Below are 25377 nucleotides of genomic sequence, written 5' to 3'. Positions count from 1 at the left end.
ACACGACTGGAATGAAGTGTTCACCTCCAAATACCTCACACTATGAATCATTATTCAACTGACCTAAATGTTTGTTTTTTCGCTTCAGTAATGAATCTAATAGATATTAATCTTGGCATAACATGACTGAATACACATCAATTATAATAGTGATGAACATTAGCTGCTTTTCTTAAAGAAGCAGTCTTTTTTGTGCTTTTTTTTAGTGCATTTGTTCCTTTCAAAACAAGCATCCATCTGAGCTGACAACTCACTTAACAGATCAAAGTATGAGGCTTTGTCCAGTGGAAGATCAGCCAGTGGAAATGGAACAGGGGACTGGCCGACTCAGCTCTTTCCTTCAGTATTGGGTTAATGCAGTTGTGCCACTAAACCTGTCAGAGCCTGTAACAGCAGGGCAGATGTACAGCTGCAAGCTCTAAAATGCTATTACTGGTGCTACAGTCAACAACCATATAGAGATAGCGATAGATGCAGAGTCATAAACCTGGTGGTTAAAAAGAATCCAATTAACATTAAACTATTTTTCACTGTGGACCCTTTCAGTTGACAGGTTTTTATAAATAACAGAAAATGTTCAATTCTTTTAATGTTTACTTCATGACTTCCAATAAATTAATGTCGCTTGGTTGCACAATTTTAAAACTTGTCAAGTTTTAAAACAATGGCGTGATAATCATGTGTGCAAAGTTTGGACAGAACAAGCTGCTGTTACCTATAAAGACTGTCAGATTTTCCACAGACTGTAGACTTCTGTGTTGCCGTGTGATGTGCCTTTGTTCTAAAGATAAGACGATTTGAAAGCTATATCCCGCTTTCATCTCCGACTGACTTGACTTCACTGGCTGGTCTCCACAAATACTGCTACAATTTAAATGAAGTGTTTAGTGTGTGGATCCATCCCCAAGTCCAAAACAAGGACACATTACATTATAATGCAGACAGAAGCTGGCCTACAGCAATAGGACACCATACCCAAGAGCATGTTTTTCCCTTCCCAACCATTTCTTTTTGTATCCATTATGTTTCTGATTCAGAGACTCTCAGAGGGGAAGACAAAGAAGATTTACTTTGTGCAGTGCAATGTAGGCCATAAGCCTTAAAGCAAGGGTCAAGCCCCACAGGATATTCTCTGACCAACTCTGGAAGCAAATCAGAGAAAACCACCAAACCCAGACTTGTCTTGTGCTTTTTTTTTTTAGTCTCTGCTTGTTTATTACATTCAGGAGTAAAACAAACAAGTCCATGCGTGAACACAAATAATTACATTTGCTCTTATGTAAGTAAAGCTTTTCCTTTTTTGGGGCCTCTCTCCTCTATGATTCTGGAATTAGTGTTTCCCCTGAAAAAAACTAACTATTTCTAGTTTCCAGTATTTACGAGTTTTCTTTTTTTCTTTTTTTATGGGCTATAAATGATTTAGTGTGCAACTTTATTGTAAAAAAAAAAAAAAAAGCTTGATTAAACCATCTAACAGTTTAATAATACATTAGAAGTTAATCATGCTCACAAAACCAGGATGTGTACCCATGGTTCCATGGCTTTTAAAGCACAAATAGTATTTCTAAAGACAGAAAAAGCAAATGATAAACAAATTAACAAAGTCATACAATCACACAAAAGCATTAGGTTTTGCTTTAAGATTGAAAGTAATAAACTTGAAAAGAGAGAAAGATCATCAATTGTTTGAAATCCTGTGAAAGTTGCATTAAATAAATTGAGCACGACCTGGAAATGAACTTAAGCACCAGTCAGTTTACACATATAGAAGCACTCATTAAAGAAAGAAGATATTGCTATTGTATTACACGTGTTAGACAAAAGCAAATAAAAAGTGTTTTTACTTTCTAGATTATTATGCAATTCTTTTTAAAATAAAAATGTATTGGATGAGTTTGGGCATTGGTATTCTCAAATTATGTTTACAAAACATGTGACTCGGCTAGCAAAAATCCAACCATGCTTTCAGATCATAAACACAGCCAGTCAACACAGTTTCTCAATTGCCATAAGATACATTTCTTGAAACCTTTACCCATAAACACAAAACCAAATTCTCAAACTCTAGTCACAAAACATCTGACTTTGCTGGTAAAATCAAACTAGGCTTTCACATCATACACACAGCCAGTCATTAACAAAACACTACGGAGCATTCATTAACGGTTACCACAACCATTCAAGAACACAGTGTCCAGGACATTTAGTCACAGATTGTTTTTTTGTTTTTGTTTTTTTACATTATTTCATATAGTGAACACATTTTGCAATGAAAACAAAAAGTACAGTATACCACAAATTGTACAATAAATATATTGTACACTGCAAGTACTACAATGTTAAGTGTCTGTTAGGCACTTGTAGAACAATTCAGTAGTCCAACTGCAAAAGGCCAAAGAACAAAGAAAAGGAAATAACACATGACAATTCACAAAAAATATTGTGAAACAGCAAAATCAGACATCAACATTAAATGCTCCTGTGCCACCTGTACAATCTGAACTGGCCTGTGTTCCCTAATATTGGTTTGATAACCTCAGTAGAAAGGTGTGTACAATTTATACAAATACAATACAAAAAGCCATTGTGTAAACAACGACAACAGAGTTGTGCTTAACTTTTGCTGTCTGTGTTAACCATCTTGCAACACAAGTGGATTACAGTGTGAACTATGTTTTAACTAGTGAAAATGTGTTTACAGTTGTGCAAGATGAGTGATCGATTTGACAAATAGGTTAAGGCCACTGAGCATTTGGTTCAGAGATAGGGTTTAGTGTTTTAGCAAATCAGAAAACCACAAGTCCATAAACAACTGTTCATGCTGATTCCCTGTCATCCTTCTTCTTTTCGTATCATGTCAGTACTCAGTTAAAGGAATACTTTACCACCAAAATTATCATTTGTACATTAGTTACCCTGTGTTACCTACTGTACCTCTATGTGAACAAAGAATCCAAATCCTTAATGAAGTAAAGTAATAGTGCTTTAACAACTGCAAACTACATCAAAACATCTGTTTACAAATTCCCACGCAATTTTTGCAGTGTGATCCAAGTGTCATTTACCCGGTCATATGCTCAGTACTTTTCTTGCATTCTCCCTAAAACCTTACTAATGCCTTATGCTTGACCAGACACATTGCTTATCAATGCACATTTGTTTAGGAAGTGGTGAGCATGCAACTGATTGGTTTGGTGAGCTGGTACTTCAGACACAAACACATTCCTCAAAGCCTGACAAGATTGATTTTTTTTGTGATATGTGATCCTGCAATTCTTGTGTCATCTCATAATATCATGAGAATTCAGGTGAAGTGAAAGGTAGCACTGCTTCAATTAATCTTTTAAAGTGTTTGGATTCTTGGTTGATCGTTGAGACATGTGCCAAAATACAATATTTTTGTCAAGAAGTCAAGGTAACACCAGAGATACACCAGAATAGATTCCTGGGATGAACAGAACATTTTGCATTAAAATGCAGCCCTATTTACCCGCTATCACAGAGTGGAAATTACATGAATGTTCTTCAGCTGAATAATGTCAAAAGCTGCAAGACTCATTACTCTCCTTGATTCAAGGGTAGTTCTTTGGCTAATCTGTTGTGTAGTGTCAGGAGCTGATTTTGATTAGATAGCTAGCTGAGCAAAAAAGGTTTACTGTTGCCATGGAAAACACACATGATCATTTCAACATTTCAAGAGCACTTTTCTCCAGTAAAGTTCTAACAATATTGCATCAAAGAAATCACAATGATCAAAACATTCATAACCCAGTTACCTGGTGCAAATAGAAACGTGTGCTAACACTTGCCTTTGTTACTAGTGATGCTGTTGTGTTCAGTAAGATTTAACAGACAAACAGTACATGATATTTTAGTATCAGTTCATGAAGCACTGTTATCTAAGTTGTCTTCACTCTCCAAAGTAATATTTTTAAAAAATTCCTCGGCAGTTTTTCTTCATTTACAACCAACTGTTAACATGAATACAAGATTTGCTCTTTGCAGTGCAAGTGTTAAACAGAAAAGGATTCAAATGAAGAAATTGAAAAGCACTTTTGTGTTTGGAAGTGAAGATGCACCCGAATTCCCTCTAATATTACAGATATACTGCCATAGATTACCATTTAAGGGTACTTTGTGCTAGGTTGTGTTTAAGTGACTTGTTGACTAGATGGTCCCATAATGAGTGAATGAATGATTGCACACAGATTTAAGGTATTGCACTCTTCCTTTAACAGGGAAATGGGAGCCAGTCAGGTCTGTGAAAGGGTAAGGTGCATCCCGCCTCTGGCTTTGCCCTGACAGCGCAACTGTTACCAGTGATCGGACATGTTGGCCTCAATCAGGAGGGCTGCAGCGGGCATTACCGAGGACAGGTATCACTACAGCCACAATGAATGAGGATGAGTGAAGGTGGATATTAAATGTAACATAGCCTCTCATTACCATATTAACAGTTTGCATGAAAATATGGCCCAAGCACTTACCTCAATTAAACATTTGAATTCCAAGGTCACGGCTACATTAACTCTGATTGTTCAAAAAGTCTCATCAGTTTTTCAAAGCCCAACATATTCCCTCTAAAAAGAAGGGTCAATAATGTGAGGGTGTATTTCATCACCTAAGTTAGTGAGTTTTTTTGGGAGTGTGAGAGAGTTTGTAGATTTTCCTAATTATGTTCTAATGCTTTCTGCTTGTGCTGCGAGCAGAGATCACTAGATGGTTGGGTATCTTATACTAAAACTTTTCTGAAGTATTTATCAAAATGCAACAACATCTTCAAAATGATGAAAGTGTGATTACATGCTACATGCATGTTGAGAGCATACCGTATTAATAGGAATGTAACAATTAAGTTGACGTTTCTTGATCCACAGTCAGTGTCAAAGACAGATTTGTCCCCTTCACTGTATTAAACAGTGGAGTAAACAGATGGGGAGGACTGAGTTGAGCGTAGGTTAACATACGCTAAGGCAGGATGGTAATTCCCATATCGGTACAGAGGCACACTGTTTACATAATATTCTAAGGGGAGTTGTCAACCACATACTGCATACTTCTGAATAACATACACTCCATAATTACTGGGAATGCAAACAGCTCATTTTAATCAGTGAGTCATACAGCAGCGTTGTTAGGCCTAGAAGTCCGAGGCTACACCATCGAATGTTTTATGCATAGCCACGGAATCTAAATATATAATACATTACACATATATATACACAAACACACACACACGCACTAACACGTACAAATTGGTATACACACATATTGTTTAAGAAATGCAGTCTTAAATTGTGTCTTTAAACTGACTGTGTGTGTGTGAGTTTAATATTCCAATTAAGACATGTTAACATGCAGGGGTGGAATAAGTACAAAGTATATTTTACTGCATACTACAGTAAAAAAAGCATTCAGAAATCTGCATTCAGATTTCCATTTCAGAATATTTTATTATACGTAGTGATGCACTGTGCTAGTACTGTAGAGGTGTAGCTCATATTAATGACTTTATACAGCCTACTGCTGCTAGTTTAATCTATAATAGTTGATCATCCTTTATTAGTTGATTCATATCATGTTTGAATTATCTCGATCTGCAAAGTAAATAAAGCTGTTGAATAAATGTAGGTTAGTAAAAAGTACAATATTTGCCTCTGAGATGTAGAGTAGTAGGAGTATAAAGCCACATAATATGGAAATATTAAAAAAAAGAGATCGACAGATATTTATTGATCCCAAAGAAATTGGAAATTATGGTGTTACAGCAGCAAACATACATCAGACACACAGCACAGAATATAAATATAAATGAAAGAATAGAATACAATATACATACATACAATTTACATGAAATAATAATAATAATAATAATAATAATAAAAATAAGAAAATCTATTGGAATACATACAGGATGGGAAAACAAAATGTGCAACTGCTTAAATAGTATGCCAAAGTGTATGCTAAAATGTAATTAAACCAATTGTGCAGGTTGCACTTAGTGCAGTATTGTGGAGTCTCAGGGTCTTATCTAGCATCCAGTGATGAAGTGTTAAAAAATTTTATTGGCTGTGGTAGGAATGATTTCTTGTAGCAGTCCGTGTGACATCAAAGCTGTCGGATCCTCTTGGAAAAGCTGCTCCTCTGTTGGACCAGTGTGGGGTGGAGAGGGTGGTCAGGGTTTCAAGTACCTCAAAATTGTTTAATAATATCAGTTATTCTACTAATACTAATTATTACCAATTACTAGTATTTTTTATTTCACATTTCTTAATTAAACTGGAGTAATAAACAACAGTTTTTGAGGTACACATATACATTTTTTAATAATTGAGGCACGCACTTTAATTGTAAAAAGGTGCCAGGATGCATAAAAAAAACATCAAAATTAGTTTGTTTGTAAAAAACAAACAAATCACCCCTACTGAAATCCGGGCAAAGCCCCCAATGTCCCCAGATTCTAAGTCCTGTAGTTCTGTGTCATACGATAAAAAAAATATTCCATGTGTGTAAAACACATAGACTTTGTTAAAAAGTTAATCAGCTGTTCTTTGAAATACTCGAACAGGCAGGACTTGTGATGGCAACTTTGAATGTGTCATGACTGTCGGTATCAGACTCCCAAAAACAGCTGATCTTCAAGGATTTTGGCAAGCTGTAGTATCTATACTTAACTGAGAATGGAGTGATGAGCTACAATAAACATGAAGTAAGGGCAGCGAGATGAATGAAATGGTGCAGGGAATGTCTTCTTAACACAGGCTTAGGCTCCTTAGTATCAATTAACCATCTGAACACCACAGCTTACCTAAGGCACTGTTGCTATAAGCATACCATCGAGGTCTAAGTGTACCGGTTTGAAATGGTAGAAGAAGTTCTAACCGGATATCTCATAATTATCTATTTAAACAAAAACAAAACTGAAATATAGATAATTTTCTTGGCGTATCATATGAAAGTATTAAAGCTCAAATTGGAAGGATACATGTATGTGTTACTGAGAAAGAGGGGGAGAATGCAATTATGAGACTACCATTTTCATTGTTGTATACAGAAAAACCCTTGCAAGGCATCTTATTTGTTTCAAATAGTCTGTAAAATCGCACTGTCGACCTGTTGAAACTTCGGGCTGTCAGTTTTAGGAGCGGCTTGTCATAGTCATGCCCAGGGGCAGCTTGAATTGAGTTGCACAGCTGGAGTTATGTTCAATGTAAGGCGAAGTGACAGAAATGGTAATCAAGTATCAAAACTGACACCGCATTCCCATCGATGCACATCAGACCTTCAATGATTTATTAGTCAAAGTGAAAGCATGTGTCACTGTGTTGAGTGCTCATGGGTAAACACGGCTTCAGCCAAGGTGGACCACTTAGTAGCTCCCCCCTCTGCTTCCCCTCGAACATGAACAGCACTCTCCACAAGGGCCGCTTACAGCGCAGTTAAAGAATAACTTTCAAAACAGGTAAGCCATACGCAATATATCTAAGCAAGTCACTTAAGAGTGTACTAAAGGGCTATTATAAGAGCAGAAGGTAGAAGGGGGATGTGTATCCCTACTTCAAATGGGTTCTTCTGCTGAGTAAGCCCTGGCGCCCCTGTCCCCAGATCAGAGAGAGGACAGAGAGCTGCAGCAGACCCCAATTATCAGACTGTCATTCACAATCCTTCCTTTACCTCCTGCTCACTACTGCATTAATTTTAGTCAGGATATTCCTGCCAGAGCCTTGGGGAACCGAGGGTGGAGAGGTTAAAGACTCCACAGTGCAACTGAGTATTGGCATGAGAACCGAGGAGACGTGGCATAAAAGAAAGTGGACTCTGCTTTTTCCCATTTTGGATATTATTTGCATGGACAGAGGAAGAAAGTTGTCTGTTTGCTGTGTCTTCACTTTGTTGTTGCCAATTAATTCTGGATTTCCTTTGTGAGTGGATCGCTGGAACAGGGCCTGGTTTGATGGATAAACAATGCTCCAGTGCATAATTTAGTGGAGCATGAGAGTGAAAACACAAGATCCATTCACTCTCACTCTCCCACTTGTATTCTTAGCATCCACTTATGCTGACTGCAGGGTTGTAATGAGATTATTGTGATTGAACAACTGAGAAACTGATAATTGGACACTTTTCTTTTGTCACTTAAATGTTGCAACAGAATTTACGAATAATTGGGAAATTTAAATATATGACTTGTGATCACGCCTGCTTCCTCATATGCTATAAAAATATCACATAGTGATAAATATTCGAATAGCTGCTTTTTGCATAATTTACACTTCTTAACATCTGAGAGAATGCCTGCCCCCTCCACCACATTTCATTGGCTTAAAAATCAACACAAAGTCCCTGACATCTATTTTTGTTGCTATAGTGGATGTGTTCATTTTTAATAGCAAGGGGAGAAAAAATAGAATGGCATGTTGATCCTTCAGTTGGGCAGACCAATGTTTGTTTTCCTTGAGAAAAAACGCAGTCATTACAGAATAATGGACTTATAGAAGATGCTGTCCTCGTGCTAACACACCCACACACATGCAAAATCATTGTCCAAGGATCCTATTTGCATTAAGTTCTTCAGGAACTTTCAGGTGTTTATCTCCATTAACAAGATTTCTTTCCTAAATGTGCTCTAAGCAATGTCACACATGTTTTAGGCTAGAACATTTGTTATCACATACAGCAAACATCTCCTCACTATCTACGAGCTGCCTGTCCCCAGAACACACTGTAAAATAAACTAAAAAATAAAAAAACAGCGGTCTCTGTAGACAGCCCAGGGTCTGCAAACAAACAAACTGTGCTCACCTGCACCATGAAGCATACACAAAATGTGTTCTAGCTTACCAGCCAATAACGGACAAGAAGGATTTGTGGGGGGGGGGTTAGTGCGCCGAAGTACAGAAGGGAGGGGGAGGGCACAGGATGAGGAGGAGGGAGGGGTAAGCTAGTCTTGTTTTGTTTAGAAATACAATAAAACATAAACAAGAAGAAGAACAAGAAGTATTTTTAAGTAACGTCACCCAGCATCGCTTTGAGCACCTTTTAATGTAATTAATTCAGAGTCTTTGATTACTTCAGAAGAGAAGAGGTTGAAATTAATATCTACTCTAGGCAAAATGTATTTCTACAACAGCATAATTATGAATAATTAAATCTCTCCAACCATGAGGAGTGGTGTCCTATGTATATTTTTGTTCTTCACGACTGATTCTTTTACTCTCTGGGAGCAGTTATGTGAATATGCTCTGTTATAGTATGGGCAGTATGAGTCGTTGTTGCATGACAGTAGCCCGGAGCAATTCATGCTTTCATATGAAAATTGAAGTGGAGAAGGCTGTGGGAGATTAATGGTACACAAACAATGTAGATGACTATGTAAGCATAGAACCAGTGTCCTGTGCATGTTTTTTTTATCTTTGTGCATTAATTTATTTATTTAGTCTCAGGCAATTCTGTAAATCATAAGCCCAGACAGAAATCTTGCCCAAAGGTTAACATCCCCGATGTAACTGGGACGGAAATATGAATATATCTTGCACTTGCACATGTAGACCTTAACCTCAGTGATTAAACATTTGCTATAAATTTCTACCTTTCCATAAGGAAAAGTTGGGTTTTATAACCCCAGCTAGCACTGGACTTCTGGCCAAATATGAGTCACTCAAATATAAGTTTGGGAAATGGTCTTGCATCATCAAGCCAATTCTCAATCAGTTGTCTGGTGGTCCATTATTACTAATTTCAGTCATTTAAAGATACAGTGGGACACAAGTTCCAGTGTGCTACAAACAGTTTGTTAAGGGCAACAATACAAGATGTTTGGCATTATTCAAAGTCTAATCTCAAAAGAAACATGAGGGTTTTGATGGCACATCTGCTTTTGAATAAAATGAAAAGTTGCTTGCTGGGTAACGTTGATTAGGCAGGGCCAAATTGAGGTAAACACACGCTGACAACAATAATACTTCTCTCTGTCCACATCCGTATCATTAAATGATGAAACAAAATCTGATATGCACACGTGCAAAAAACAGGCTGCTGCAAAGCTAAATCTCTGGAAACGTACTGCTCGCTGAGAAGACTGAGAGACTCATTTAACCCTTTGTTTTATTTTAAGCAAGTTAGATAAAAAATTCTGGGCTCCAAATAAGCAAATGAACTTCATCACCATAGTAATTCTAAAACTTTACATCAAAGCCTTGATATGATGTGTATGTTTGTCTCAAGTGACCTAAAACAAAGAAAATGTGAGAATAATTTGTTGAAGATTTTACAGTGAGTGAACATTATATGGTCTTATGAATCTTCCACAAATCAATTTGAGCCCCCCTGAGAGTTTTTAATGAAATGCAAATGTAAGCATCCCACAGGGAGTAGTACCTTTTAATTAATTTGGACATGGACCACACGTTTTGGACTTGGGATTGAGGTGTAAACAGATCAGTGTCCTGCAATTTACCTACTTGATGCAATAAAGATGTCCCCATAGCACTTAGAAATAGCTTCAATATGCAAGTAAAGAAATTCACAATGTGCCCTGATTTATTTGCTGTTATTAATGGGGCGGTGTTGAAGGAAATGGTCTGTGGCTGCCAGCACAATATCTGACCTCTGAGAATGCATTAAATCAAGGCATTAGGGAATGCAGTAATAAAGAGGCCAGCTAAGGCACTGAACCTTCTCTATAACATACAAACCACAACACTAGCAGAGATGAGGATGAAATCACACCCAGAAGCTTCTCTCATACAGAGGAAGCCAACATGGAAGACTACCATGATGTTTCAGCACATAGGCAACAGATGCTAACTATTCATTCTCAAATGTTAAAAGTTAGGCATCATTTAACACGAAAAACGTTTTTTTCCCATCTGAGTGCTAAGAAACATTAAAACTGCCTTAATAAGAAAAGCTGTTCCCCTTATTGTAGCAGTTGATTTGCATTTTGCCTTCTTTTGTTCGTTTGTTAAGTGAACTGGTGTTTCTTTGAACCAATCACACAATAACGTTGCCTCTGCAAATTAGCCTCGGGAAGGAACTTGTTTTGAGGGAACATGCTCGTTCAAAAGTGGTTTTAGAAAGCAGATTGGACAGATAGTTTAGCTAGCCGTCTTGATTTACCCTGCAAAGATCTGAGGAGCAGTTAACCATAGTCTTCATAAATCCACTGGAATTAAGAATGCCAACACAAAATAAATGGAAGGCTAGTGACATCCGGTCGAAAATGAGGGACATCCTACGGATCTTCCAGCAGCACCGGAGCAATCCCGTAAATTAATGGATGTTGAATCAGATTATTCTAACTCTAAGCAAGCGGTTTTCTTGCCTAAACCTAACCTAGCAGTTCTATTTCATGTTGATTTAATGTTAACCCTGTGTTTGAAACAGCACGCGCTTCACAATGGTAAGTAGGACGATAATGTTGTTTTGGGAGACATTGGCAAACAGCCTAGTCTGTTTAGGTATGAGAACATGTTGATAGAAGTCTGTGCCAGCCAGTTCATAGATGTTGTGATATTTCATTGAAAAAGTGAACATTTTAAAATGAGTTCAGCACTAGGTTAAGGCAAATTACCTACAATATTTTGCCAAACACAGAGATTGTGTGAAATTATTAATCCCGTGCCAATCGGTATCTCTGTGATTTTGGGTCATATTTGCAGTGTTGGTAATTATAAATGAAAGTTTTGACAGAGCCATGAGGATAATATCACCAAATTCCAGTAAAATACAGATTTTGCTTATACTGTGTGAATGCGCCGCACGAAACACAGGCAGATTTGTGGGCGGAGTTAGCAACAGCTTTCAGCTGCATGGCTTCCTGGAAAGCTGCTCTCTTGTATCCTAACTCATAGCTCTTGCCTCAATTCTCTGGGCAGGAACAAGAGCATTAAGATGGCCTTCACAAAGGAGGGCAAAAACACCTTACATTCAAGTTATGAGTTATCAAATGTTATTTTTTGCATATTCAAACACTGAATATGGAACTGCCATTGTCTAAATGATCTCAGTCTGAAATGTTGTGCTCGTTAGGCCTGTTGACCGTGTTTCAACTGGTAGCATGAGCAGGTCTCAGGTCAAATTGGCGTTAACTAACAAGGAAGAAAACTCTTCAGAGTATCCTAACATTTAAATAAAAACATCATGATAACAGAGATCCACACATTTGTCAAAAACTGGCAGCCCTATTGAGTTAACATATTGTCATTTCTCATCAAATTTCCCCAAAGATCACATAAATGCCCCAAAATGAATTTTTCAGTTGTTAAGACTTCACAGTGACGTTGTGATAACTTGGTCAAATGCCAGCAGTAGTGCGTACACACCCAGCAACCATCTGCTCCCCAACTTCTTCCTCTCACAGACCTAATAGTAATTATCGCCAAGACCATGCGTCACGTCACTTAGTTCCCCAGGGCTGTCGCTAAACACAAAGAAAGCAGTGTTTAGATGGAGCCTAAACATAGCCAAACAGCTTCTTGGTCCTACTCATTTCTACTTGATCTATATGTTAACTCACACACTCTGCCATTATCCCTCAAAGCTCATGTGTATGTGCTCGGTATATTTAAGTTTATATCCAACAGTCTATATGCAAAGTTCATTGCCACAGTGACACCCAATTAGCTTTTTGAATTTCCTTGGGTAAACAGGGAAATTGTGCAGCTCTACTGTTTGCCTGTCAACAATCTTCAAACTTCATCGTGGCCAAAAATGTAAAAATCCATTTGTGTAAGGCATGTTGTAGGAAATTGGATATATTGTAAACTTCAGTGAAGATAAATATCTAGAACAATTAAATGCAAATTTATTGGCTTAATGGAGGAGCTGTGGAACATGACAAAATGTGGTCTTAAGTACTTCATCGTCCATGGTAAATATGCACATGAAATTGTTCTACCATTTAGGAAGGACGAAATTATACATTACGTGTTTGAAGGATGTCCCACATTTGTGGTTAATGATGGTCAACTTTGGAAAGGTGCGCTGTGTTCAACATTTCATAGAGATTCCATTATTTTGCTCGAAAAATGAAGAGAAGCTAGTTTTGTATAGATACTAGATACAATTGTTTTTTTATCACTTTTCCACATATACCACACTTTGTTCATAAAGAAAACAGCAAACTCTTCACTCCTTTTAAAACAATTATTCCCCAAACTTCAGTCAGATATTCTACTGTTCTACCATATATTCTATTTTTCGGTTTTATATACTCAGACTTTCTTTTTCTTTTAATTGAGCCAAAACAACAGGAAGCTGCATGATTACATTAATTTCTTCTGTAAGACTTCTCTGCCAACTTTCAAAAATTGACAGAACATGCGGTGGACATTGTTTTGCTTTTCACATGTTGAGCTTTCATAAGTCAAAAAAAACTTGAAAAGCAATGAAGTCATGGAAAAAAATAGCTATATCTGACTCTGTGGGTTAGCACTTATACAGTGCAGGGGGCATTGCCTTTCAAAGTGTCTGTGCAACCCACTGTCTCATTATAAGTCAGAATAATTTCCCAGCACACCTATTCAGACATTCCTCTGTGAACTAGAGTCGATTTGTTGTTGCCATTGTTCTGGCTGCAGAACAATGAAGAACTGTCATACTAAATAAGTTTTTTTTTTTAAAGAAAACATTTGCTGAATTGCTGGAGAGCAATTAGAGTAGATGGTTTTGGAAGCAGACTAGTGTTTAAGGCGCTAGTTCTAAATCCAAGCCCTTTTGGACCTAAAGGCCTGCTGGTTTTCACTCTGAGTATGTAATCAAGAAGTGGTTTACACTTGGGACGCCAGGTGAAGGCAATTACCTGCAATCAACTACCTGGCAGGTGCTCTGTGTTCTTAAGACCAGAGTAGCAAATAGGTTTGAAATTAAAATAATGGTGCATTGAACATCTTGTTACAAGGTGTTTGCTGTTAAGGTGGTTTAGAATGCCATACTGTATCTTCATATATTACATTGTTGTTGAGGAATTCACAGAAAGCATTAATGCTCTCTTCTTCACTTGTGTTTTTTTTGTTTTTTTAAATGTGGAAACCAAGGCATTTCTGAATTGAGTAACAAAAGAATCCTCTACACTCTTCAAACCACATACAATTAAAGTATTAAAGTACAATCAGTGCAAACATCCTATGAAACATGACCATACTATACATGAGAAATTCATTCAAACATGTTAGATTTACCATATCCTCACAAATGAAGATATTTTTAAATAAGTAGCTGCCATTGTGCCAATATGTGATGATCCACCAAGAAACATCTGCACATTACAACCGAGGCAAATTACACTATATAAATTATTAAACTCAAGGTGTGAAATTCCCTCCTTTAGCATTTCTCCGTTGCTTAACTAATTGTCATGGCACATTCATTTTCTAAACCCTAAAGCCTTTGTTGAGTTTACCCAATGTGCAGAGCATACTAGTTTATTCCTGTAAAAATTAGGTGTATTACAAAACAAATTTAAGAGAATTTGCTCGGAGCTGAGACAACAGAGCCAGCAGCTGCTGGGACGCCTTCATTTGTATTCTACAGATTGCATCAGAAATTTGGAAAATGTTAATTGGAGACAATGTGTGAAGAGAGAGATATGGTCTGACATGTAGCCAACATAATAGTATTAAGGATGAATTAATTATTGCAATATGCTGAGGGGGAAAACAGAATGTCATCCTTAATCCATAGAAATACATAATAGATGGTAAAGATTGCAGTGAATGCTAAACATTTGCTTGGAAAATATGCCTTTTGGCTTACACATTGAAATCAAAAGACACTTATTCCCCCACCCAACAGTGGACATGTTGACAAAGCCCTCATTTATTACAGAATCCCAGCCCGGCGAGCACAGCCACAGCGTGACGCTGATTAGAAGGCTTGTACGTAATAAGCTTGAGAGCACCATTTTACCACAAACCTATATTCATTTAGTTCTGCAGATTTATACATCCAACTATCTAGGCACGAAAATTCAGCATGACATGAGAGTGTATTCTGGCCTTTTGAAAAGAGGGTTAATCTCTCTTTCTTTCATGAAGAAACCTCAATCTTACAGTGACCAGCATGTCTCATATGATGCAGAGGCTGAAGCAATAAATTGAATTAAATAAACCCATTAGTTACAGCAGCTACCTTCTCACCTCGGCCCAGATACATTTTCATGGTGAGTTGGTCCTTTATGAAGACCAGAGGACACAGCTTAACACTGTGATGGCAAAGTGACCTTGAGTCAAAAGACAGAAAGCATGTCCTTGTTCATTACTCAAATCAATTAAGATAGCTTAATAGTTTGAGGTGCAGCACAGGCCCAGTTTGTTCTGCAGGTGTTTAAAAGTAAATGTATGCTCACTCAAAAATCAATTCATACTTAGGATTCTGCCTCCCCCTGTCTTGTAGACATGATAGAAACTAGAGGTTGATTACAACAGAGAGCGACTACAGGGAGATTCGCCATGGGCGTACTGAAAATGCATGGAATGAATAACCAAGTGCAGTTCACACACCAAACCTTATGAAAAAATACCCAAAGAAGTCAAGGATCCTAATCCTGCCACAGCCTGAAAGCAGACAGGTATGTTTTTTGTCTGTTGGTATCCCTTAACTCCCAACAGAATATAAAATAAACAAGCAACGTATCAATAAAGCCCCCTGTGTATAGGATTTCCGACTTTTGAGATTTCTTGTGGTAGCACAAAAAGAGTGAATGGGCTGAAAGCAACACATGGACAACAATTTTCATGCATCAACAAACACTTTGACAATCCATATAATTAGAAATATGCAAAAACAATTGTACACTATTATCTTTGCTGCATGATTTGGAAGTAGAATGCTATATTGGTGCAGTACCCTTTTTTAAGGTGTGGTGAAGTATAAAAAACAACTTTGTAAGATTTGGAAAAGATCACCCTGAAGGTTGGCGTTAGAGTTACGGGTCTGATCAACACTGATATTGGTCCTTTGTCCGCAAAATTTGAACTTTTAAGAGTCCGTTGACTCTTTGTTGTTCTGTTTTTTTTGTTTTTTTTTTTATTCTTTTTGGCTTATGGCATAGTCACTACATTTTGCCTCCTTGACGTTTGACTTTTTTATCTTTAGAATTAAAAAATGAGAAATGCCACCATGCCAAATGCCACATAAACAGCCAGTAAGCTGCGGGCTTCACCTTCTTTTTCTTTTTCCTAAACTTGTTTACATTTTGATGAATCTGCAGTCTCTGACAGTCAACTACCAGTCAATTCTGATTCTGAAAAAAAGGAATTTGATGTTATGCTGAAAAAAATTATAAACGCAACACTTTTTAGATTTTGCCCCCATTTTTTGAAACAGTCAGTATCTAGTTGTTAGGGTTAGGGTTTAATATAAGATATAATATAGATTCAATTTGTGATTTTGAAAAAACATGTCTTCACACTTCACAGTTCCTTTAAAAAAACTGCAGTGTGTAGGTTTTATAATATATATATATATATATATATATATTAGGGCTGTAACAATACACCATACTTTGTTTTGATTGGGTTCATGATTTTTGACCCACTTCGATTCAAACCTTAATTCTTTTTTTTTGGGGGGGGGGGGGGTTGTAATACAAAATTTTTTTTCTTCCACATGCCATTGTTTTGTCATTGATTACATCCCAGTTTGCAACACAGTAATAAAGAGATACCTTATTTATTGATATTGATTGATTTCAATGTTGATCGATCCAACACCAAAGATTCTATTGTACCTTAAAACAATGTTTCCAAAATCGTTTCAGTGGTTCATTAACTCCCTCCTCTTTCGCTTTTACCCATCTGTACAGTTAGCTAAATTTACCAGACAAAACACATATATAAATATATATAAATGTCACTTTGGCCAACAAGGTTTGTGAATGTTGGTATTACAACCACAGAATTAGCCCTTGAGCAGTACTACCACACATATTCAGAGCACTATTTTGAAAATTTTATTGAATTTCAACTAAAAGTGTTAAGATTTTTTTCTATTTGTCCGAAACACGATTTGCTGATTTTATTGTGTGTTTGTGGGTGAATTACGCGTATAGGAACATCACACATGTCCTCACAACGTTAGTTACTTTGGTAACTCCAGATTCTATAGTATAGGCGTAGCCCTCTAAGGCTACGCTATTGGGTTTATCCCTTCGCGCATGCGCAGTCGTGAAGATTTTCTTTCCCGCCCTAGCGTCCAGCTCGGGCCTCAACTAACGTCCGCATTACTGCATATTACAGAGCGGAACCCGTTGTTCGACTCCCAAACATCAGCTTTTTCTTCAACTAATGTTCTAGAGCAGGTGGCCCGGACCTTAGAGGGCTACGCCTATACTAATAGAATCTGGAGTTACCAAAGTAACTAACGTTCTATTTCGTATAGGCTTCGCCCTCTAAGGGCTACGCTATTGGTTAGGGCGAAGCTGATGTAGTCAATGCCACCTGCGGCACAAGGTCCACAGCCGAACATACACCCACATTGCCCCGCAACAATGTACAGAGGCTAGTCAGAGTCATTCTTCTGACAAAGCCTGCCCTGCCAATGCGTGGCCGGAAAGGTTCATGTGGCCCGCAATATGATGCAGTAGTACAATGATTAATGGGGGTTAGCGTGATTGATCCTTCGCGCCATGCAACGGAGAGACGATTACCTCCGTGCGTGCAACATGATTATGAACATGTATGAGATAAAAACTGTGTCTCACAAGAAATACCCCAGGTACAGGAGATTGAGACAGCAGAGCAGGTTCATTCAGCACTAGGTGTGAAGGAGATTGGCAACAATCAAGGCATCCGCTTTTTTTTTTTTATTTTTATTTTTTTTTGCACATTCAGCGCGGCATTACGCGTCACTGACTGTGGACAAAACCGCATGAGACATGGAAGATTCAGACATATCTCGCAGATAAAAGCCGATGAGGGCACGGGGAAGCCCGGAGCTGCCGCGCAATGTCGCTACTGCCATGCCTTTAAAGAGCCGCAGACGCCGACAGAGCCCTCGTAAGTGACCCCAATGTCTTGGGGGCTCTTCCCTTCCGAGCTATAAGCCTGGGTAATAGCCTCGCACAGCCAGTGAGACAGACGCTGTTTTGAGAGGGCTGATCCTGGGAGTGTTCTCTATAATGCACAAACAGCTGCTGAGTTTTCCTGATATTTGCCGTGCGTAAAATGTATTGTGACAGAGCGCGCACCGGACACAACCGGTGGGAAGCCTCCTCCGCACCGTTAGCGTGAGTGGGGGGAAAAAACCCTCGAGGGAAAACCCCCTTGACCGAAAAGAACTAGTTAAAGTCTTCGGTGTGAAGGAGGGATTTGTGTGTAAGGTGGGCTCGCTCCCGTCCCCTCTAATAGAGCAGACGAGAAACTGACAGTGCACATAAATCACTCACTCTTTTGGCCGACGTTAGGGCAAGGAAGTGCTGTCTTAAGCACAGCATTCTGAGCGAAGCCTGTGTCAGGGCTCAAAGGGGGCTTCCCCGAGCCCGCAGCACCAGAGCTAGGTCCCATGGGGGCGGGGGGCGAACACCGGTTTTTGACGCCTAACCCCCTTCAGGAAACGTTTCACCAGGGATGCGCAAAAACTGTCCTCTCCCCGCAAACCTTCGTGACAGGATGAGATGGCTGCTGCGTATGCTTTGACTGTAGATGGAGCCAAATCATTATCCACCAGAGTTTTTAGGTACGTCAGCACGAGAGGTAGCACGATGGGGTCTGCGTCCCTCTCTGTGCACCAGCGCTGAAGGCAGACCACGCCCTGCGTAGCCTGCTATGGTAGAGGGCTCTGGAGCCTGGATAGTGCGTCCACGGCGGGGGCGCAAGCCTAATCTCTGTAAGCGCTCCCGCTCAGCAACCAGCCCCACAGTCTCTGTTTATCACTGGGGGATGACAGATCGCACCGTTCAGCTGCGATAGTGCGTCTCTCCGCCACGGAATCTGCCAGGGGGAGCCACGCACTGACGAGGGTTGGGAACCAGGACGCGCTCGTGCGCTCCGGTGCCACCAGAACAATAAAAGATCCTCCTCCTGGACGCGCTCCGAGGCGAGGGATCAGGGACCGGGGAAAAGCATATGAGGTTTTGGGCCAGGGTTTTGTGGGAGAGCGTCTACGCCGAGGGGAGGTTGTCCCGCGCGGTCCAGGAGAACCACAGTGTGCACTGTGTGTTCTCTCGTGAAGCGACAAGTCCACCTCCGCTTCCCGAACCTGCTCCATACGTTTGAACGATAGTGGGATTCATCTCCCTCTTGGAGGCCCCCCCCCTCGACATCAAGTCGGCTGCCCGTTCAAAATCCCGGGATAATACTGCTTTGAGAGACAGCGGTGGCTGTGCGCCCACAGCAGGAGGCGTCTGGCTATTTCTACACACGGGCTGAGCGTATGCCGCCCGGGCGGTTTATGAATGCCGCCGCCGTGATGTTGTCCTTCCGTACTACAACATGCCTCCCCGTCACCACTGGTGTAAAGTGTTTCAACACCTTCAACACCGTGGACAGCTCCAGCAGTTTATGTGAGGGAGAGGGGAAGGCCAGGCCCCTCCACCACTGTGCTCGCACATTCCCCCCAGCCAGTGAGGGACGCGTCTGTGTACACCGTCACATATGACGTCACTCTGCCCAGGGGAACCCCGGAAGACAGGTTTGGGGACTCCCCCAGTATGCCAGGTCTGATGGAGGGAATGAGGATGGACAGCATCGCCATTTGTGGCGAATGGATCGAGCCGCTGGCGGTGAAACCACCTCTGGACTTTCCCATGGAGAGACCCAGGGGGACCACCGTGTGTGCCGCGGACATCTGCCCAAGAGCCGCATAACTGACAGCGCTGGCACTGTCGCGCGCGGCCTGAAGCGGGACAACGAAGAAGTCAGCTTCCTGCCTCTGCTGACAGCCTGGCTCTCATGCTGATCGAGCTCATGTCTACGCCCAGATAAACTATCGATTGTGCGGGGACGAGGGCGCTCTTCTTCCAATTTATGGCAACCCGCGTTTGTAGGTGCTGCAGAACCTCCATAGTGTGCAGCCCGCCCGCTCCCGAGAGGGGCTAGAATGAGCAGATCGTCCGTAAAAGAGGACTCTGATGCCCCTCTCCCGTAGAGGCTGGAGCGCCGTTTCCATGCACTTGGAAAAGGTGCGGGGGGCTAGTGAGTATCCACGGCAGCCGGTTGAACTGGAAACGGGCCCCTTGGAAGGAAAGCGCAGGAATTTCCTGTGCCTGGGAATGATTTGGATGTGAAAGTAAGCGTCTTTCAGATCCACGGATGTACACCTTCGTTGGGGCGCACACATTCCAACACGTGCCTGTTGGTGAGCATGTGGAAGGGGCGCTCCATGACATACCGGTTGAATTTCGACAGGTCGAGGATGGGACGCAGTCCTCCTGACTTCTTCGGGGTGAGAAAATAGCGGAAGTAAAAACCCTCGTTTCCTCCCTGGAGGGACGCGGGAAATAGCTCCGCTCGCCAGCAACCCTTCTACTCTGCGTCATTGCGTCTGACTCTGCCAGGGATGAAACCGTCGTCCCAACACACCCGCAAAGGGGGCGGGGGGAGGCGAACTGGAGTGTGTAACCCGTGTTATCAGCTTTGACATCCACGAGTCCATGTGTGTCAAGCCAATCCTGCCCGCTGCACTCTGACAGTGGGCGAGCACATGTCTGAGTGTTGTTCACCGACATGGCACAGGGAGCGCAGAGCCCATCCCGCCGCTGGGCGAGACGAGTGATCGCGTCGCCCGCCCATGGTAGGGCTTTTTCGAAAGGGCATGGCCGGTCGCCGCCGTGTGGGCGGGAGCGTCACTGGTTAACCCGACCCCCCCCCGCCGGCATCGCCGTGGAGGGTGGTGGACAAGCGTCGTCGTCCCCCGTGGGAGGACCTCATTTCCGCTGCCTGCGCAGCGGGGACGCAGTGGCGCCCCGCTCGCGGCGACGGCCTGGTGTGTGCTTGTGTGGGAACAACTGTCATAACAGTGCCCTGTTTAGAGCAACAGGGACTGTTCGCTGCGTGCAGGTTGACGGCCGTGTGGCATCGTCTGTCGCTGCGGAGGGGGACCGGGGGGGGGCCCCGACGCCGAAGCTTGGGAAGACAGCCGCCGCAGCCGATGCTGCGGGCGCTTCCGTGTGGCTTGTGACTGTTGTCAGTGCGACGGTGGTGGCTGTTGAGGAGGAGCCTTCCAACCGAGCCTCCAAGTCGCTCGGCGTCCTCCGCCGCTTGATGGAGATGAACTGCAGTCTGTAGGCGCGGCCAAATAGTCCATGGGGGGCTATGGACCGTACAAAGCTCGCGTCTAATGTCCGCTGCAGCTGAACATGTGGAGCCAATGTTTCGCTGGGCCACAGTCTGCCAAGCCATCACCTGGACAGCGCCACCGTGGGCCGTGGTCAGGGTAAATGCGGTCATAGCCTACCAATCTCCGTGGCAAGCTCCGAGGGGAGGGGCCGGGAGTAGTGGCCATCGCGGAGGGGCGGAGCCAGTAAGGCGATGTTGTTTTTGTGCCGCCAGCCCCTGGGCGGCACATTGGTGGGCCCGGTCAGTGACTGAGCGCACACTTGATCCTGGAGAGGGAGGCTGCTTCCGGTGGCCGAAGAAAGTAGCTTTCGAGCAAAAATGGACGCCAGGCTCCCCTCCAGGGAGGGACTGAAGGAAAACCTGCGTCCGTATCGCCCTGAACCCGAGTAAACGGGCATAGCGAGAGACGGGAGCCTTCAGTTTCCCCGGCTGGGAGAAAGCCTCCTCCACAAATGGCCGAAGCTCCGCGAGCGCGGCCAGAGTGGCCCTGAGAGAGGCGGCTCCTGGGCATAAACATCACCGCTCAAAAGGCCGCGAGCGGGGGCTGGCAGCTCCGCCGGAGCGCTATGCCTCTAAGCTCCGCCGCCCTCCTTATGATCTCCGGCAGGTCGGCAAGAGAGCCTACGGTGGAGGCTGGAGCCGGGTGGGCAAAGGGGAAAGCCGCTCGGGCGGTGCCCCAGGCCGTTCGGAGACGGAGAGAGCTCCAGGGGAAAGCATCAATCGCCGTCTCAGGCCCAATCCCCCCAAGGGAGGAGGGGACCCTCCCAGAGGGGAGGAGGGAAACCGGTGATGGAGGCGCTGTCAGAGAGAGCGGAGTCACGGACTCATGCTCGTCGCAAACGCCGTCCGCCAGCGGCTCCAGGGTGCCGCCGTTCCTGTCTGTCTGCCCAGCTGCCGTCTCCGTCCCCGCCAGCCTGGCAAACCAGAAAAGCTTCCGCCCGTCGAGTTAGCTCTTTAGACGACAGGCGGCGCAAAACTGGCAGAGGCGTGGCGGGTGAGAGCCTGGCCGGCGTGAACGGCACCCAGGCAGGCCTCGCAACGGGGTGGAGGTCCGGCGGAAGGATGTAGCCGGTCCGGCAGGAGGGGCAGACACGGCACCGGCGGAAGGTCTTGAGCTTGACTTCATACTGCGAAGTTGAAGAAAAAGTGGGAGTCGAACAACGGTCCGCTCTGTATATATGCAGTAAATGCGGACGTAGTTGAGGCCCGAGCTGGACGCTAGGCGGAAAGAAATCTTCACGACTGCGCATGCGCGAAGGGATAAACCCAATAGCGTAGCCCTTAGAGGGCGAAGCCTATACGAAATAGAACGTAAAAATTCATGGTTGGGAGCAGGTAACAATCTTATTGGAAAGACAGAACACATCAACTCTCTCCTTAATCTGTATTGCCAATAATCCAATTTGTCCAGGAAAAACAATGACTTCCTCATACTGCCATTAGCAATTAACATAATCCCTAAAAGCATCCTTTTTGCAATTCATTGTCTTAATCCAAGTCTCAGGGGAGTTTGGTAAATGCCTCATTCTTTGTTAACGACTTCCAACATACCCAATGATCTGAAAGTCCTGGTGGCAAAGATATTGGCAATGTGTTTCATCAGAGAGTTATGGAATCAGGATTTCAATGATCGAAGTGTCTGTCAATCCAGCTGCACGTAAAAAAGTGTGTTGAGTGCAACAAATCTAATACTTAGCTCATACATTGTTTCACACTGTGCTAAAATTATTCAAGCTGAATACCCCATGGTGATTTGAGGGAAAGAAAGAGCATGGATAAGTAAACAACATAAAGCGATGAGAAGCTTCAAAGGCGATGAGACAATCACAGCAAACAAGATCCTGGAAGCCAATGAATGTGTTTGTCTTTGTTTGTGACAGTGACTCAGGGGTGTAAACAGAGGAATTAGCTCACACCTCCAGAGTCTCAACACATCACACAGCCATAATTGAATTAAGACTGTCAGGTTGTTGCTGAACTGTAGATGCGGCGAAGAGCAGAAGATGCATTTGGCCCCAAAGATTGCCCCTATTACTGCTCCTAACTTTTCATTTCATCAAATCCTTGAAAGAAATGATAATTGCTTAAAAGAAGGGCTGAAATGGCATCGATGTTTAGCGACCAGCGTTAGATGCTAATTTCTGTGCTTTCTCAAAATGGACAAGGCTTTTTTGATGGAAAAAAAGCCATATGCTGCATATATTGCTGCATATGTTGACTGCATAATGGTTATATGATAATGCCTATTCATACTTGTGGGAAAAGCCAACATTTCCATTCCCCATCATCTCTCAGCATAACACACCACAGAGGCACCTATCAGCTCGTGGACACACATTTGAAACACACTCCCAGCAGTCTCTGTATCTTGGCTCCATGACCATTCCTGTCAGGGTTTTCTCTTTGACTGAACAAATGCATCAGTTTGTGTCATGAGACCACATCCCTCGCAGCCAATAAGAAGCATGAGCAGCACAAGTGCTCCAGGAGATGTGGAAGGAAAATTGGAATCTTGACAAGTGTGATTGACATGCGTATTTGTCCCAAGGTAGTCTTATTTGCAGAGATTTAAAGACGTCTGTAAACCAGAATTCTGCCGAACAGAATCATTGTTCTTCCAGACTAGAAAGCACATCACAGCAATTCTGTTGCATGCAAATATTCTTTTGGGAGAGCTGAATCCCTTTGAGCATAAATAACTTTAGTTAATACTTTATTTTGGGTCCAAAATAAATAATTTAACAGATGAAGCTATGTCTTTCATTTTCAGACAATCTGTCCATGTCGTGGAGCAAAAACACAAGCCTATAAGTCCTTCTTCTATCCCCTGCGAAAATGGAGGAGAAGGCTGCTCTGAATTTATCTGGCCCTTTTGATAGACACAAAAATAAAGTGGATATGAGGCTTGATGGTGAACCATAACACACGGCCACTTCATAGCAATGAAAGAGGAAAAAACGGTGAATTAAATTCTAACCATAAGTAAAATAGACTTCCACTTGAAAGCATCGGAGTGTAGCTACAGCAGGGCAGAAGTACAAGACGTGTGTGTATGTGTGTGCGTGTGTGTGTGTGTGTGTTTGTCCGTGTGTGTGTGTGTGTGTTTGTGTGTGAGAGAGAGAGAGAGTGAGAGAGGAGGAATGCACATGAATTCTGAGCAAGACCAAAGGCAGGATGAAATTGGCTATACCCATTAACTTCTCAAGAGTTTTTTTTCTCTCCATATGCAAAAAGGACAGAGTGGTATTACTTCTTCCATAATTCCCATGTTACAATAAAGATTGCTACAATAAGATCAGACCAATCTGTAATCCTGGAATGGAATGAAAAAAGAGTCTCTATTCAGCCAAAACAAAACCACTGAAAGGAAACACCTCCTGAAAGGTAATTCAGCACTATGCTCTTTGCTGATCCACCGTATTAGGATATTTGCTGCAGAACATGTGAAACCTGGATAATAGTCTTGTTGTACTAGGGCTGTACTAATTAGCTGTGCTGAAGTTGTTGTGTTTTGACTTGTTTTTGTATAGAGTAAAACAAGTTACCCCTTATATAGCCCTTGGACACAGACAGGCTAGCTGTTTCTCTCTGTTTCCAGTCTTTTTGCTAAGCTAAGCTAACCAGCTGCTGGCTGTAGCTTTACAATCTCCTCACCTCACAGACCTGATAGTGTCATCTAACTCTCGGCAGAAAAGCAAATAAGGTTATTTCCTTAAATGTTAACCTACTCCTTTAATACAGGACTAAAGTGTGGCCCACTGTCAAAAATAAAATAAATAAAACAGACACTCCTGCACGTACCTTGAGATGTCAGGTTAATGTTTATCATTATGGAACCACACAGTGGTATTACTAATAACCAGGTTTGTTACATGTTATAATATTCAAAATATGATTGAAACCAGGATAGACTTGTGTGTGCATGTATATATAATATATATCAGTGGATGCGGGCCTAAGGCTCCAACATGCCCAGATACTGCCTTGCACATAAACAACATTGAACTGATTTCCATTGAATACATTAACACTTACACTACCGGTCAAAAGTTTGGGGTCACTTGCACATTTCCATGCCACTCCATTATAGACAGAATACCAG

General features: G+C 42.0%; 1 protein-coding gene and 1 long non-coding RNA gene across 2 annotated transcripts in view; one reads left to right on the top strand and one right to left on the bottom strand.

The window, feature by feature from the left end:
* Positions 1–25377, bottom strand: part of hs3st4 (heparan sulfate (glucosamine) 3-O-sulfotransferase 4) — an 85348-nt gene that overhangs the window by 48540 nt on the left and 11431 nt on the right. The window lies entirely within an intron of this gene.
* Positions 8556–25377, top strand: part of LOC116703348 (uncharacterized) — a 20176-nt gene continuing 3354 nt past the window's right edge. The window contains exons 1-2 of the long non-coding RNA XR_004335405.1: positions 8556–8566; positions 8657–8663. This is a non-coding gene — a long non-coding RNA (uncharacterized LOC116703348). The remainder of the gene's footprint in view (positions 8567–8656; positions 8664–25377) is intronic.

This window comes from Etheostoma spectabile, chromosome 15 (genome assembly GCF_008692095.1).
Source record: "Etheostoma spectabile isolate EspeVRDwgs_2016 chromosome 15, UIUC_Espe_1.0, whole genome shotgun sequence".
In the NCBI taxonomy this organism is placed as follows: domain Eukaryota; kingdom Metazoa; phylum Chordata; class Actinopteri; order Perciformes; family Percidae; genus Etheostoma; species Etheostoma spectabile.
The sequence above is the reverse complement of the archived record's forward strand: the minus strand, read 5'-3'. Positions and strand labels throughout refer to the sequence as shown.